The 17,582-nt window shown below is 44.4% G+C and overlaps 1 pseudogene; it reads left to right on the top strand.

The window, feature by feature from the left end:
- Positions 1-15,388: 15,388 nt before the first annotated feature.
- On the top strand, positions 15,389-16,729 carry LOC136465025 (protein ALP1-like; annotated as a pseudogene).
- The last annotated feature ends 853 nt before the right edge of the window (positions 16,730-17,582 follow it).

Raw genomic sequence — 17,582 nt, 5'->3', positions numbered from 1 at the left:
GCCCAAACACGATACACGGTCCAACAGACCAAAAGACGGTGTCGCAGCACCCTGATAGATTCTGAATGCTGACTTGTTTTGACGATTTCCGTTGATTCCGAATGGCTTTTGATGTGAAACCAATTGGGTTGACTTCCTTATCCAATGAGCTTTCCATCCATATGTGGATCATCGAAAACAGAGTCCGGATGCGTCCTGGGTGACCAGTTTAAGGTAGACTAGTCCTGGAGACCAAGACAGACTCGAACTTGAGTTGCTTTGAGCCTCCACCTCGGGGACTCAAACCGAATTAGCCTCGGACCTACTTCTTGACTTGGACATCCTTGCTGGCCTCCTACCCCTCCATACCATGTGCCAAACATGGTCATATGCATGGGTGTCATGTCCTCATCATCCTCCTCTTCTTGACGAAAAGCCATCCTCGAAGTCGATTGTGCTTGAAACTGATCCTGCACAACATAAAGGAGAATGGGGTTGCAAAAACAAAGGGAACTAAAATAATTGTGAGAACGAACATGACCATGTTTCCAATTTTCTAGTGTGACATCTTACATAAAAATTTCAGCAAGCATGTAGACTCTTTGATCCGAATGCACACGATGTATGTCAACACTATCCTACAAAAGATTAGAACTAACCAAAGACAATGCAGGAATAGATGGTCTAGCAGACATAGGTAACAACCAACAATGCTCCCCTTCTTGGAAGTGAACTTGTTTCTTTGAGGAGACTCTACCCTACTAAGAAGGAGGCTTGATCTATGACCTTGAAACCTCTACTGAAGTTTTCAACAGCTCTGGCAGTACAGAAATCAACGACGATGACAAAACAACTCACGCTAGAGAAGTATTCATGATTCACCATCCTTGATCACCATTGATCCCCCTAGAAGTACCCGACGTTAGGTCTTCAGATGAATCTGAATCCAACATATCACCATTTATCCAGGGGCACGATGGTGAGACTGAGAGTCAGAGGCAAGCGAGAGAAAGAAAGAACAAATTGAAACAAGGACGTCAACACCGTGCTAAGCAGCGAAAGGACACTTAGATCAAATATGAGTCAGATCTAGCCGAGTACAACAGAAGAAAGTCAGAGCGAGAGGTCAAAGAAGGATGAGCAGTGAATACACCCTACGATAAGATCCGAGAAGCACTAGAAGAACTCAGGGCGACCTCATATCCCAATGAAAAACAAGAATAGCTTCGAGACTTTCTCTGATCAACAGTCCTTAGGACGTAAGACAGAAGGGCAACATCTCATAAACAGGAAGATCAAAATCAAAGGAAGTCCGCTTTCGAAAGACTTGGACCAAGTGGAAGTCACAACGGAGAGAGTCAAAGAAATCATAGTCAAAACAACCGAGTCGAACAACCAAGAAAGGACAGAAGCAAAGCACCTACTCGGACAGCCACATAGAACTACTCTCACCAAGATGACAGTTGGCAAGAAGGGGGCACTGAATCGGAATACACAGAAGCCAGAACGCACGATAGATTCCCTTGTTTCGCAAACAGACTTGCTTTAATATGACAACCTCACAAGTTCAAGCCGTCCAACCACTCCAAGTATGATGGCAAGACCGAACCAAAGCAATGGCTCAGGATTTACTCGCAATTGATTGAATTGGCCGGAGGAGACAATGACATCAAAACCTTGTTCTTTCCTATGGCCCTAGAAACCATGCCACTTCAATGGTTTGACAAATTGAATCCAGGATCAATCAAAAATTGGGAGGACTTGCAAAGAGCTTTATGTGAAAATTTCACGGGTATTATTACACACCCAATCACCCACGTAGAGTTAAAAGGACTCAAGCAAAAAGGAGGTGAAAGTCTCAGAAATTACTATCGATGATTTGGTGAACTACGAGCTCAAGTACATGACATCGCACAACGAGAAGTAGTCAAAGCTTTCTCTCACGGAATCATGGCTAGGTGGCAATTTTAAGACTTCTACAAAGAAAATCCAAGAAACAACGAAGAATTCAGATGGACAGTGGAAAAGATGATTACTATAGAGGAGAAGACACGAGAAAGATTCCTGGATAGAAACAACAGAGACAACCCGGACAGGCAAAATCCTCGAAACAACAGACATCAGGAGAGAAAGCGTGGTCTAGACAACACAGTAGCAATGACTGACAAATCAAAGAAATTTACCAAGCCCAGAAGGTATGACGACATTGAGAACATACGTTGCCCCTTGCACCCTAATGGAAAGCACACCATCAGAAATTGCTACACCTTCAACGAAAGATACACTAGAAAAGATAGCACGGGAAACAATAAAGAAGACAATCAGAAAAAAGAAGGAGACAACCATGAAGACAAGGGATTCCAAAAATCCAGAGGGACAGTAGCAGTAATCTTTGCCAGGGTTCCAAATTCTAGAAGCAAACATCAAGAAAAACTAGCGTTACAAACCATCATGGCAGCAAAACCTGCTACACCAAGATATCTCAATTGGTCAGAGTATCCAATCTAATTTTCAAGAGAAGACCAATGGACCAGCGTTGGAAACGCAGGCCATTACCCACTGGTTTTAGATCCAACCATTGCTGGTATGACTGTTATGAAAGTACTAATCGACGGAGGAGCCAGACTCAACATCATTTTTTTAGAAACTCTAAGGAAGATGGGACTACAACTCGCCGGGATGATCACACCAACACTTGGTCAAATCACTCTACCGGTTACTTTTGGGACTCCCTCGAACTACCGCACAGAGTTCATCAAGTTTGAAGTCATGGACTTCGATTCATCATATCACGCAATCCTCGGGCGCCCAGCACTAGCGAAATTCATGGCAATACCACATTATCCGTACCTATTGCTTAAGATGCCAGGGCCTAATGGTGTTCTTTCTCTTCGGAGTGATTTAAAGCACGCATTTAACTGTGATATTCAGGCAATTCAAATTACAGCAAAAGCACAGGCAAACGATGGAAGAAAAGAAATAACCACTATTGCCGCAGAAATAAGCCAAGAACTAGAGATACCGACTAAAAAGCCAAGCATCCTAGCACCACCAAAAGAAGCTGACGTCAAGCAAATCGACCTGGGCATCGGTGATCCCTCAAAAACGGCAACCATCAGTGCACACCTATCAGCAAAATAGGAACTTGCGCTCACCAACTTTCTTTGGGACAACAAGGATATCTTCGCTTGGAAGCCAGCCGACATGCCAGGGGTCCCAAGAGAGTTGGCTAAGCACAGAATTGATATCAATGAAGGCTCCAAGCCTGTGAAGCAACGACTACGATGATTCTCTCCCGATAAGAAGGCAACAATTAAAAAGGAAATTACAAAACTAATGGCAGCCAGATTTATCAGAGAAATCCTCCATCTAGATTGACTAGCAAATCCAGTTCTGGTACAGAAAAAGAATACGAACAAGTGGTGCATGTGTGTCGACTACACAGATCTCAACAAACATTGCCCAAAAGATCCGTTTGGACTACCACGCATTGATCAGATAGTTGATTCAATAGCAGGATCTGCCCTATTATTCTTTCTTGATTGCTATTCAGGATATCACCAGATCGCACTAAAGGAACAAGACCAGAGCAAGACATCTTTCATCACTCCGTTCGGCGGCTACTGCTACAAGACCATATCGTTTGGACTCAAGAATGCTGGAGCCACTTACCAAAGAGCTATCCAAACATGCCTTGGTGATTAGATCGGCAAAAATGTAGAAGCATACGTGGATGATGTGGTTGTAAAAACAAAGAACCTGGATGCACTGATTGAAGACTTAAAACAAACCTTCGAGAATCTGAAAAGGTAGAGGTGGAAATTGAACCCAAATAAGTGTGTATTCAGAGTTCCTTTAGGACAACTACTTGGATTCTTGGTCAGTCATCGTAGAATCGAAGCAAGCGCCAAGAAAATTCGAGCCATAACAGAGATGGGCCCTCCTCAAAGCGTCAAAGATGTACAAAAACTAATAGGCTGCATGGCGGCACTCAATTGTTTCATTTCAAGACTCGATGAAAAAGGGTTACCTTTCTTTAAACTACTAAAGAAGGCAGACAAGTTCGAGTGGACGAAAGAAGCCAATGAAGCTTTCAAGAAACTTAAGGCATACATCACCTCATCACCAGTCCTCACACCTCCAAAGAAAGACGAAGGCATGATGCTATACATCACGGCAACTTCTACTGTAGTCAGCATGGCAATAGTAGTAGAAAGAGAAGAAGAAGGGCGCGTGTATAAAGTATAACGCCTAGTATATTACATCAGTGAAGTACTGTCAGAATCAAAAATCCGGTACCTGCATGTGCAAAAACTACTCTACGCACTGCTGATCACTTCACGCAAGCTTCGTCACTATTTTGAAAGCCACAAGATTACCGTGGTGACAGATTTACCGCTCGAAGACATCTTACACAACAGAGATGCAACAGGGCGCAATCAAAGTGGGCGGTTGAACTCAGTGCTCTCAACATCGATTTCACCCCACGGAAAGCAATTAAATCTCAAGCCCTTGCTGATTTTGTTGCCAAATGGATAGAAATTCAACAACCCGTGTCAAGCATCATCCTTGACCATTGGAAGATGTACTTTGATGGATCACTAAAGCTAGGCAGAGCCAGTGTAGGCGTCCTCCTAATTTCTCCAGATGGAAAACAACTCAAGTACGTCCTTCAGATATTATGGCAAGCTACAAACAATGAAGCAGAATACGAAGCCCTCATCCATGGACTACGAGTAGCAATTACCCTCGGAATCAAGCAGTTACTCATTTACGACAATTCAGCAGTGGTAATCAATCAAGTCAACAAAGATTGGGACTACACCAAAGAAAACATAGGCACTTACTGTACTGAAATACGAAAGCTCAAAAAATATTTTCAAGGATTAGAAATTCTACACATCCTACGTGATTCTAATATTGCGGCAGACGTCCTTGCTAAGCTTGGATCAGACATTGCAAAGGTCCCACCCGGTGTATTCATAGAGGAGTTATCAGCCCCCTCTATCAAATAACCCAGTGAGATAACCCCTCAAATCTCAGCCAAAGGCACCCAAATCTTGGTAATCACCACTTCATGGACCCAGGTTTGTATTGATTACATCAAAGAGAATAAGTTGCTAGCAGAAAAATAGGAAGCCACACGAGTTGTTCGCAGAAGCAAGAATTACGTCCTAGTAGGAGACAAGCTCTATAGAAGAGCCACATCATTAGGGGTACTCATAAAATGCGTCTCATTTGAAGAAGGCAAACAAATCCTAGACAAAATACACTCAGGTTGCTATGGAAATCATGCCGCTTCAAGAACACTAGTCGGCAAAGCCTTTTGCACTGATTTCTACTGGCCAACCGCTTTGAAAGACGCAGAAGAACTCGTCAGAAGATGCAAAAGTTGTCAGATGTTTGCAAGACAGGCTCATGTGCTAGCCCACAACCTCATCTGCATACCACCTGCTTGGCCCTTCTCCTACTGGGGGCTGGATCAAGTAGGACCTCTCAAGAAAGCAAAAGGCGGATTCGAGTACATCTTCGTGGCAATTGACAAGTTCACCAAATGGATTGAATTCAAACCACTAGCAAAATACAGCATAGCCAAAGCAGTCGAGTTCATCCAAGACATTATGCACCGCTTCGACATGCCCAATCGAATCATCATGGATTTGGGTTCTCCCTTCACGGCCACAGAATTCCAAAGTTGGGCACAGGACTACGGTTTCAAAATAGATTACGCATCAGTCGCACACCTAGATGCCAACGGATAGGTCAAAAGGGCAAATGGACTCATACTAGCTAGGTTAAAACCAAGACTGTATGAAGAACTAGTAGACTATGAATCAAAATGGATTGAAGAATTACCCAAGGTTGTATGGGGGCTATGGACTCAAATAAGCAGAGCCACCGGATACTCACCTTTCTTCCTAGTGTATGGATCAGAAGCCGTACTACCCATAGACTTGATCTGGACATCACCAAGGATAGAGCAATACGACAAAGGAGAAGCAGAACACACCCAAAGATTAGAACTCGACAGTACAGAAGAAGTCAGAGTAAACGCTACCCTGCAATCAGCAAGATACCTCCAAGGACTAAGGCGCCACTACAACAAGAATACCCAGTCTTGGTCATTACAAGTCGGAGACCTAGTATTAAGAAGAATACAAAAAACCGACGGACGCCATAAACTACTCAGTCCATGGGAAGGTCCTTTTATCGTCCCAAAAGTCATCGGACCGGGCACATACAAGCTCATAACTGAAGACGGAAAAGAAGTCAATAATACATGGCACATCAGTCAGCTATGAAGATTCTACGTATGAAAACAACTCAAGAGAAAATATGTATACAAGACACAAGAGATCAACATTCATGATCAACAAAGATAGCACTCACCAAAAACATATGTACCATTGTGACATATCAACATTCATGATCAATAAAATGATTCTTTCTCGACAAACATATGTCTCATTATGGCTTTCCCCGAGTTGTTTCTTAAAAGCAAAATGGCTAAAAATACGCCTGAGCATCCTGGCCGAGAGCAAAATAGCTGAAAAGACGCTTGAGCCTGCCGATGAGGGTAGCTAACAAGCTAACACCCAAACTAAAAAGCAAAATGGCTGAAAAGACGCCTGAGCATCCCGGCCGAGAGCAAAATAGCTGAAAAGATGCTTGAGCCCGCCGATGAGGGTAGATAATAAGCTAACACCCGAACTAAAAAGCCAAATGGCTGAAAAAACGCCTTAGCATCCTGGTCGAGAGCAAAATAGCTGAAAAGATGCTTGAGCCCGCCGATGAGGGTAGCTAACAAGCTAACACCTGAACCAAAAAGCAAAATGGCTAAAAATACACCTGAGCATCCTGACCGAGAGCAAAATAGCTAAAAAGATGCTTGAGCCAGCCAATAAGGGTAGCTAACAAGCTAACACCCAAAACAAAAAGCAAAGCGACTGAAACTAAGCCTGAAGCACGAATCAGAGCAATTTTAAGACAAGACCCTAAGAAGTTTTTGCAACTAAGGAAAGAGATAGATGCTGAACATAGCTCGAGTTAAGCAAAAATGCTAAAAAGGAGAAGCTAAAGACGCTTGAGATCTCCGATCCTAAGTCTTTTCAGCACTAACAAAAGCCCAGAGTTTGTCAAGACAACATTTCATACAGAGTTGTTTACATGGCGCAGACGAAAGTCGGACAAGTACTCGACAAATCAAGAAAGTTTATCAAGATAACACGCAGAGTTGTTTACATGGCAAAGACGAAAGCAAGACAAAGTACTCGGCAAGTCAAGTAACTCTGATCACTTGGACAAATCATCCAAAGAATAAACAAGGCATCCAGGCAAAGAAGACATCAACAAAAAATCTTCATTCAAAAAGAAGTATAATGTCATATTACAAGGCATGGTCATAAAGGTCAAATACATCAAGCGTCATCATCAGGAGAAGAGATAACAATATTAAGATTATCTACAATTCTACTAGCTAAGTCTTTGACCTCAGGCTCCATCCACTCAACGGCATCAATGTATTCTTGACTATCGGCTTCCTCTACTATCTTGGACAAAGGCGCTGCTGGAGCAAGAACCCGGACCTAGGCCAGGACATTCTTGGTACACAGTTGGGCGCACCTCTTCACGAACTTGGAAACGAGTCGGAATTCGAGGAATTAACTGAGCCCAAGATTGCCCATCATCCGCTGGAGTTCAGAGAACATCGGCTACTGAACGAAAGGATTTCCACAAAGCTTTCCAATTTTTAGTAGCCGTCGCCAACTTGCTAGACAAGTCTTCAATAGTTTTTTGGGCCTGCACAAGATCTCTATCAGCTCCACGCCTAATCAACTTAGCAAGCACAAGTTCTTCCTCAGCATGAGTAATTACCTCCTCAGCCTTGTTGTGACTAGAATGAACAAGAGTCTTCATTTCATCAATGCCCTCCGAGAGCTTTTGCTTTTCAACTCGGAGAGCTAGATAAGGCACCAAACAACAAGTCAGTAGAAAGGATAGTTTGAATACAGAAGGAAACAAAAAGAACCCGCAATACCGTTGCACTCCTTCTTCATGACCTCCAAGTTCTTCTTGGCCTCCAAATTCTTTAAAGCCTCCTAGATAGCAGCATCCCTCTGCTTCTCGGCCTCAACAACCCGGGCATGAAGACCTTGTTCCTCCTTTTGATGCGTTTGATGCTCAACCTCCATCTCGGCCTGGTAGAGATCCAGCTCTGCCTTTAGGGCGCTCAACTTAGAAGACAACTTCTTCACGGTTTCCTACGAGAAGAAGAAGTCGGTATGGTCCCGAGAGAAGGACTGAACAAAAAAAAAGAGAGAAAAAAGGCATAAGAACAGGAGAAAGATGGACATCCAAAGAAAGAACTTTAGAAAACTTACTTGGAGTTTTTCTCCAAAAGAAGTTGCAAAGGTCGCGAAGTCTCCCCAAGAAGAGGTCAATTCTGACAACCGATGAGTGGCATCAAATTGATGAACCACATCTTCAGTAGAAAGAGGAGCGAAGGGAGAAGACGACCGATGCGGAGAAGGCAAGATCAAGGACACATCATGGGAAGTCCTGGCTACCTCCCTAGATGAATCCATCGCAATGGCCACGATCACCTCCGGGGCAACCAAGTCAGCAGCAGCATCATCACCAGAAAGCCTTGTCACCCCCACAACCACTTCACCGACAGTGCGCTGCGAGTCCTAAGGCTCAGTACTTGGTGGCACACCAGACAACTGGTAAGAAGTCAACGGAGGGACAAGAGAAGATGAAGGCCTGAAAGTTGATAAAGAAACTCGCCAATGAGAACAATAGAAAAGGAGAACAGAAGCAAAGAGACAAAACCAGAATCCACTCACCCAGCTGTCTTCTTCTTTGTAAAACAAAAAGAAGACCTCGCAGGGGGAACCACGGCAGCAAAAACATCCCCGCCACTAGGCGGCAGGAGTGGTATAGCCGGTACCGGAGCCCCAGAAGAACTCGGTACCAGAGCTACAGAAGAACTCGGCACCGGAGCTATAGAAGAACCCGGTGTAGGAGCCTCAGAAGAACTCATACCCGATGACCGCTTACTACAAAAAAATCGAGACCAAAGTCAAAACAAAAAGAAGGTTTCAAGTACAGGGAAATAAGAAAACAACTCACCGCTGCATGATAAGGGGTACATCATCATCCTCTTCTTCCTCAGTCTCGACCAAGGCCACCATAGAACCAGCTAAAAAAGGACAAAACTACTCGATTAAAGACGGAAACAAGGAATAGAAGGGCAGAGCGTATTAATGTGCTCACCTAAGAGCATGCTAGCTATAACTTGAGTACCTAGAGAAGTACTCGACTGGTGAGCTTTCTTGACAACGGGCACACTAGAAGAAGAACCAGCCACTCGCCCTCTCTTGCCGACGCTATGAGCAGCTCGAGGAACTGAACGAGGAACGTACTCTTCATATACGTCAGAAAATGTGTAAGAAACACCAGGGAGCATTACAGTGGTTTGTGACTTACTGGTTAGAGAAGCCCCAGCAAGACTACTCCTAGCCCCCATAATGGCAGGGAGGTCGTGAAGGGGAATCGGGTCAATAAAGTTATGCCCCAATGCCTACGAAAAGAATAAGACAAGGAAAATTAAGTGAAAGTGGATACAGCAAAAATAAACACAAAAAGTACCCACACAAAGAGAAAACAACTTACAGCTGGAGGCGGGTTCTTTGCACAGTACTCGGAGATGGTAAGCGGGACGATGCTTTCTCCCTTCAGCATCTTCTGAAGGCGCTCGAGTACCTCTTCATCGGTCAACTCAAGGGCAGGGACCATGCATGAAGGATCCTCAGCCCTAGAGTACTCGAAGCCAAAGTTCTCTCGCTCCTTCAGAGGCTGAACATGACGGCGAAGAAAACTAGAGACGATTCCGAAACCGGTCAAGCCCTACTGCTTTAGAGTGCTTATCTGCTCAAGGAACGGCTGGATCGCCTGGAGCTCGTCTGGCGTTAGGGAGTTCTTTTCCCACCGATCGTTAACCGAGGGACCAGATCTAGAATGTACGACAAGAGAAGGAATCAAATTGGTGACATAGAACCAATCAGCACGCCAATCCCTCACAGAATCAACCAGGTCATAGTCAAAAAACTTGCTTTTAAGACACTGATGAAACTGAATCCCATAGCCGCCAAGAACGTTGGTGTCTTCACGGTGGGGTTGAGGCTTCAAATGAAAGAAGTGACGGAAAAGAGAAAGAGAAGGAGGAATTCCAAGGAAAGCTTCATAGAGATGTACGAAAATAGAAAGATGGAGGATGGCATTGGGAGTGAGATGGTTCAGACTAACCCCAAAATAACCAAGAAATTGATGAAGGAAGGCAAAAGCAGGAAGGCAAAGTCTGGCATGGATAAAGGAGATGAAAAGGATAATCTCACTAGGACCTAGAGTAGGGACCCGATGCTCGCCTAGAACTCTCCATTCAGCAATGCCCTTGCTCTGGATCAGACCATCGTCGGCAAGCTCGCAAAGCTAGTCTTCAGTTATTGTCGGAGCTGGCCAAGCTTTCTAGGCAGCCCTCATGGCCACGAACACCTGGTTCTCAATCACGGAAAGAGACAACTCCTCATCCACGAAGGTTGTCTAGGACTTGCTCGTAGCTTTCTTCCTACCCATGTACTAATAGAAGCAAAAAGAACTAGGAAAAGAGAAGGCTCTGATGGCGGCGCTCAGATGGCGGCGGCAATGGTGATGACGGAGTTGCAAAGGCTAGGGTTTTTTCAAGGCGAAGGCAGGGTACCAAAGAAAAGGAGGACAAAGGCCTTTAAATAGATTTTACACCGGTAAATACGCGGCCCACCAGGCCCATTAAAACACGGTGTGAGAACGCAATGGTCCATTTACTGACACAACTAAAATGACGGAAGACACAAATCCACACAACGGTACAGTTCAACGGGTAGATTTTGGACTTACCCATCCAGCAAAACGGTAGAGTTACCATAAGCCGGCAAAAAGAACTCATCAGCCATGAAGCAATGGGAGGTTACCTCACAAAGAACATAACAACCCGGTTCTAACATAAAGAACTCGGGAATCTCATAAACAACCAGGAAATTAGCAGAATAAAGATTGACAACTCAGAAGATGAGATTCTCTCTATTACAAATGACTTCAAAGGATACAAGATTACACATCTTACAAGACCCAATGAACTCGGAACTACGATAGGCAAGTAGCGAAAAGGAACCTAGAAACAACTAGGCTCTGGAACGACTACATGTTCCAAATCGCTACTTGGTAGAATAAACCGCATTCGGCTACACTGTTTTCTTCAAAGGACGGACGTAGTGCACCCAAGGCAGAAATCAGTAGAACGGCAGGACAACATGGAGTAGAGAAGGCCGGTAGGCATCTGTCTACCCAAGTCCAATGTGATGCTAGATATAGTGTTGATCTACACCCGACAGTCTCAAGACAAGCGGCGAGGATCAACCCAGAACTGCCAGATGAAGGAACGAAGCCAACATCATAAGACTTCCTCCAACTACTGCCACGTACATCCTGGTACATTGCTGCTGTGGGATTAGTCTACCTCTAATCCCTATCACAAGACTTCCTCTAGCTATGACAAGACATACGAGAACTACAAAATGCGCCTGGGGGCTGCTCTACCTCACAAACTACCATATTCATGACTATAGAGACTTCAGAACAAGCAACAAAACGCTCAACGAATCAAAACAGCAATCCAGGAGGGTATTTATAGACCGAAGGAGCGGTGCACATGGACCAGGAGCACCAACAAAACAAGCCTAACAAAGGACATAGTGAAAAGACATAATTCAATGAAAGAGGACTCAGGCGTGAAGGAACAGTACTCAACAACAAGCATATTCGGGAGAATATACCAACACAGTACAACCCGTGAACAAAAGACATTTACACTCAACCACCACCATACAACTACATCTGACAACAGCAGACTACTAGAGAATATGCTAAGACCCTGCATCTGAGTTCTTCCTAAACAAAACAACCCAGATATATGCTCAGGGGCTACAACAGGAAAGGTATACAGTTCTTTCGAACAACTCAGATTCAAGACCCTCCAACTTTTTGTTCCAAATAGCAAGAGGCTCGGGGGCTACACTCAGTGAGTGCACTTTTTCCTTCAAAAAAGCGCACATCACTCAGAAGACTTCTTAAGACAGATGACTTCAAGGCCACAAGATAAAAAGAACCCGGACATAGATAAATCCAAGCTCTTTTCAACAAAGAAACTGGGTATATGCTCGGGAGCCTTTCGATGAAGAATCAGGGAGATTTCAAGAAAAGGCCCTCAAGCTCCTTGTGCTAAACAATAAGAGGCTCAGGGGCTACATCCAAATGGGGGTACTTTTTTCTTCAAAAAGGTACACACCATGCGAAGAACTCATGAAGCGCTGCACGGTTTCGCTCAAGAAAGCACTCGGACGACGCTTGTTCCTGCTCGACAAGACTTGAAGGAACAAGACAAGGCTTCTAGAACTCAACCATGAAGTGCTTGGGGGCTTGTCGGTGCGGGACCCATGGGATACCCCGCAAGGAAGGGAGAAGAACTAGCCTAACTAGGGTTCTTCCCCTGTAATCTTAGTAGTGGTATTATTCTGTAATCCTACTAGGAACTCTCATTGTAAACCGACTAGGACTCTGGCCTCCTGACTATATAAAGGAGGGTAGGGCTCCTTGGATCGGGAGTTCAGACAACAATTGTACAACACAACACTTTACAATCAATCCAACGCAAAGGCTAACGCCGACTGGACGTAGGGCTATTACTTGATCTACGATCGAGGGCTAGAACCAGGATAAATTGACTGTCTCTTGCGTTAACCGTCGAGTTCCGCATACGCTGAAGCCCGAACATACTGCCTCGGGGACCCTCGTGGCAGGCTATCGGTGGTCAAACATCGATAGGGAGGCATAGGAAGAATCCCTTTGGCTTCTCAACAAGTAGCCGAGAGCGTGCTGGCCCACTTCTTGGTGGATATTTTGCCACCGTGGTCGCCTGGTCTTTGCCGGCGGATGTTTTGGCACCGTTACTGCTGGATGCTTGTCTGTCTTCTCTGGGTGGATGCTTTCACACCTAACCATGCTGTTTACATGTATTCAGTCTTTCACACGTTGAGAGCTCTGTAACAGAGGTTAAATAATGACTACAATAATGATCAAGATTTTCATGAGATTTGATAAACAAGCTACACCTCAAATCTCCGAAAAGAAAAAGAGAAAGAGAAAGTACAAGACCTCAAAAACTAGCTAAAAAACCAGGCAATTCTCCTGAAGGTGATTATTATACAACTAAATATATTGTACTCCATGAGACAGCCAGCTAATGCATATACATCGTTGCCAAGACCAACTTACCATTTCAGTTTTAGTTAGGGCTCGCGGTTTGGTATCCCTTTGCTAGTAGGAAGTAGGAACTCGACAAATTAGGATGGGGAGGCATTATAAATTCAGCATCCCCTTGTCTTCTGAGCATGTTTGCGGGGATAGAGCGCTGAGCTGTTTCATCTCTCTGTCATTGCACTATGTCCTAGCTGCTTCAATCTTGCTAATTCCTTTTTGCAAATGGTACTCAAAGAACAAATGTTGTATATTTTTCAATGAAGAACAAAAACAAAATTTAGTGCAACCTTGCCAATTCCTTTTTGCAAGATTATCTTTTGTGAGAGTAACATCTTTTCGAAGGTACCAATTTTTTTTTAATTTTCAGCGCTACTTTAAGTTTCCATATTCGGCTTTTGTTAGAAACAACTCCATCTTGTATCATAGCCAAATACATGGAGCAAACCAAACCATGTGCTATTTACATGTATTCAGTCTTTCACATGTTGAGAGCTCTGTAGTAGAGGTTAAATAATGTCTGCAATAACTTTCAAGATTGTCATGTGAGATTTGATACACAAGCTACATCTCACATCTTTGAAAAAGAAAGAAAGACAAAGCACAGGCACAAAAACTTGTCAAAACTAGGCAATGCTCCTGAAGGTGGTACAACTAAATATATAGAACTCCATCGGTCTGCCAGCTGATGCATATATATATATATTGTCAAGACCAAATGGTAACTAAATTACTCTCCACATGATTTGGGCTTGCGATTCGGCATCCCTTTGCTCATAGGAAGTCGATGAATTAGGATGGGGAGGCATCCGAAATCAGAACCCACTTATGACCTCTGAACATCTTTGTCGTGACTGAGTGCCAAGCTATTTCGTCTCTCTTCATTTGCACCGCGTCCTGTCTAGCCGCCTCAATCTAAGCGATGGAGACTCTTAGAGCCTAGAGTTGCCGACCTAGTCTAGTGCAATTTGGTGATCCGGGCTTGGAAGTTGCATGTGTGATTAGTGAATTGCTACAAATAAGATCTAGAAGTTTAAGTCATTCTTGTTTGAGCTCAAGGATGATGCACCAAAGCTACCCTCTTCATCTGAAGTACTTCCAGCACTACAGGAGGTTGAAGGACTTGATTCTAATGCTGAGCTTGATCTGCATGACATGCTCACCTTTGATGCTCACCAGTTTGAGCCCATGATACTGTGTACATGCTCCTACCTACCTCTTCACTAAGGGGGTGATTGGTTGCCCTGACGGGGTGGTCCTAAGGCCCATCCGGCACGAGTTGGTGCAGTGAGGGCGTGATTGGTATCCCGACTCGCACCATTTGCCTACTCCTCTCCATACCTTTCCCCTCCACCATCCCGCATGCCTCCATCTTCTCAATTTCTCCTTCCCTCTCGGTCCTGGCTCGCTCGGTGCTTGGCGGGAACCTTCACGCCGAGCGCGGGAGATGAGGCCGTCCAGGCCATAAAGCGCATGCGCGGGTCTTGGCTAGGGTTACCACCCTCACTCTTCACCTCTCCTTTTGCCATTGCTCCGGTGCGAACTCCCATCTTGCTCCCCCTCGACCTCGGTAGCCCTACCAAGGTGACCCTCACCAACAGATTTCTCTCGGTCCTCCGGCGCTTGGACGGTATATATGACACCTGCGCTCTTTCCCTCCCCTTCTTCACTGTTGTTTTTTTGTTGATTTGTTGGTGAATTTTGCTTGAAATGCCAAGAAATCAGGGTTCTTGGTTTGACATCCTCAGATCTGTATGATGCTATACCTGATTTACCTGTTCCTAGCTCAGATCTGTACATGATGCTTCATTTTTGGTTTATACCTCATGTTTTGTGTAGATCTTGTACATGCTGATGCCTATTTTGTTGTACACACTGAGCAAAGTGCCTAGAGGTCAATGCTGTTGATTGGTTAACAGTATATGCTGGAGGAGCACCCTTTGGTGTGGCAGCCGCGTCTTTCATTGTTCATTTTATTTTATTTTTTGCTTGCTAAGCAGTACATACCCATGTTGCATGCTTGCTTTCTAATGTTGCCCTCCATCCTGTTGTGGTAGACATGGCGTTTGAAGCTAGGTGAAGGGCTGCCACTGCTGTGGTTATTGCAGTGGCGGCTTGGTTTTTCATGTGGTTTAGGAGGAGAGTTGAAGATTCATGCTCAGTCACCTATGGTCCCTTGGCTGAGAGGGACATATAGAGGATGAACAACCTTAGATACATCTATGAATCTGATGATGTGTACTGTGTCAACCTTCTTAGAATGAGGAGGGCCCCTTTTTTTCAACTTTGTGACCTTTTCCGTAGTAGAGAGCTTGTCACTGACAGCATACATGCATCTGTTGAAGAACAAGTAGCCATGTTCTTGCATGTTGTTGGTCACAATGAGAGGTTTAGGGTGGTTGACCATACCTTTAGGAGGTCCACAGAGACAATTAGTAGGTTCTTCCAGAAGGTGTTATATGCGGTAGGAGAGCTGAGGAATGAATTGATTGTCCCTCCTGCTACCAATGTCCATCCTAGGATCCTTGGGAGCAGAAGGTGGTACCCCTATTTTAAGGTTGGTATCCATAACTTGCCATACATAGGTCTCATGCATTATTAGTTTAGTGTCAATGTTCACTTGCACTTATGTTTTTTTCAATTAGGACTGCATAGGAGCAATTGATGGTACTCATGTATTAGCTAGAGTGCCTGTGAAGATACAAGCTGCCTTTAGAGGCAGGAAGCACACCATCACACAAAATGTGTTGGCAGCCATGGACTTTGACCACAGATTCACCTATGTGCTTGCTGGTTGGGAGGGATCTGCACATGATGCTCTTATCTTGTCTGATGCTCTTGAAAGAGATGATGGCCTTAGAGTGCCACCAGGTATCATCCAAACCAAAAAAAACTTTGACACTTTGCTTAATCCTAAATAAAACTACTAAAACATGTTCCTATCTACTAATTTTTAGGCAAATTCTATCTTGTCGATGCTGGCTATGCAGTGAGGTCTAGTTTCTTGCCACCATTTCGTGCCACAAGGTACCATTTGAGGGAGTTTGGTTTAAACCGACCTCAAAATCAAAGAGAGCTTTTTAATCTAAGGCATTCGTCTCTTAGAGTAACAGTTGAGAGGGCTTTTGGGGCTCTAAAGAATAGATTCAGGATATTGGACAACAAACCTTTCCACCCATACAAGACCCAAGTTAAGCTTGTTCTAGCCTGTTGTATTCTTCACAATTGGATTCTCAAGCATGGGCAGGACGTGCATGGGCAGGCTGAATCCACATGGACACCTAACATCAATGATAATGCCTCACAACCAGATCATGTCCCTAACAATGGTACCTGGGCACAACAAAGGGAGACATGGGCTGCACAGATGTGGCAAAACAGGGGGAATTCTAGGGTGTAGTGGCATGGTGTGTGTACTGTTTAGTAGCATTAGAGAAACTTGTATTTTTACTAAGACTTATGGCACTTTGCAATGATGTAGTACCTATTCCTTTTTTGCCTATTTGATCTGTTCAACTTGAATTTCATGCCATGCAATTTGTTTTCCTTACGTACTGGTTGTGGATAGGAAATGGATAATGTGCCTGACTAGGTTGTTAACATTGGTGGTGAGGACAATGTGGTGGAATAGGGTGGGGTAGTTATTGCTGATGATGGCAACCAAGCAGCCCCTTAGCCCAATGGCCCTATGCACTAGAGTCCTGTCCAGTATGGGTTCATGCTTAGGAGGTTCCATGATTTGGTGGGGCAAGGGGTCAAAACTGAGAAAGGGTTCAAGGAGGTACATGTTAGGCAGGTTGCACTCATGGTCTTTGAGTTTGCTGGGGTCAATGTGACCACCCAGCAGATTTACAATCACCTAAGAAAGTGGAGGCAAAGGTGGGTTAAGGTTGTTAGGCACAAGGATTTGAGTGGTGCTCTATGGGATGAGGACCACCATATGATAGTACTTGATGATGAACACCTTCTAGGCCACACCAAGGTTAGAAACTATTTGGATAACACCTCAACTATCCCTTCTCTTTTGTTTTGCTCCCCTATGTCTAATAGTTACATCTGTTTCACTAACTAGGACCATCTTGCTAATGCTAAGTTCTTGAACACACCAATAGAGAACTATGTTCAGATGGAGGCCATCTTTGGTGGTAACCAGGCAACAGGCAGGTATGCAATGGGCTCAAATGAGCCTCTGGGTACTCCAACCGACATTGGCCAAGGTGATATTGATACCATTGAGGACAACACTGACTTAG

This window comes from Miscanthus floridulus, chromosome 7 (assembly GCF_019320115.1).
Source record: "Miscanthus floridulus cultivar M001 chromosome 7, ASM1932011v1, whole genome shotgun sequence".
Classification (NCBI taxonomy): domain Eukaryota; kingdom Viridiplantae; phylum Streptophyta; class Magnoliopsida; order Poales; family Poaceae; genus Miscanthus; species Miscanthus floridulus.
This window is presented reverse-complemented; position numbering and strand designations above follow the sequence as displayed.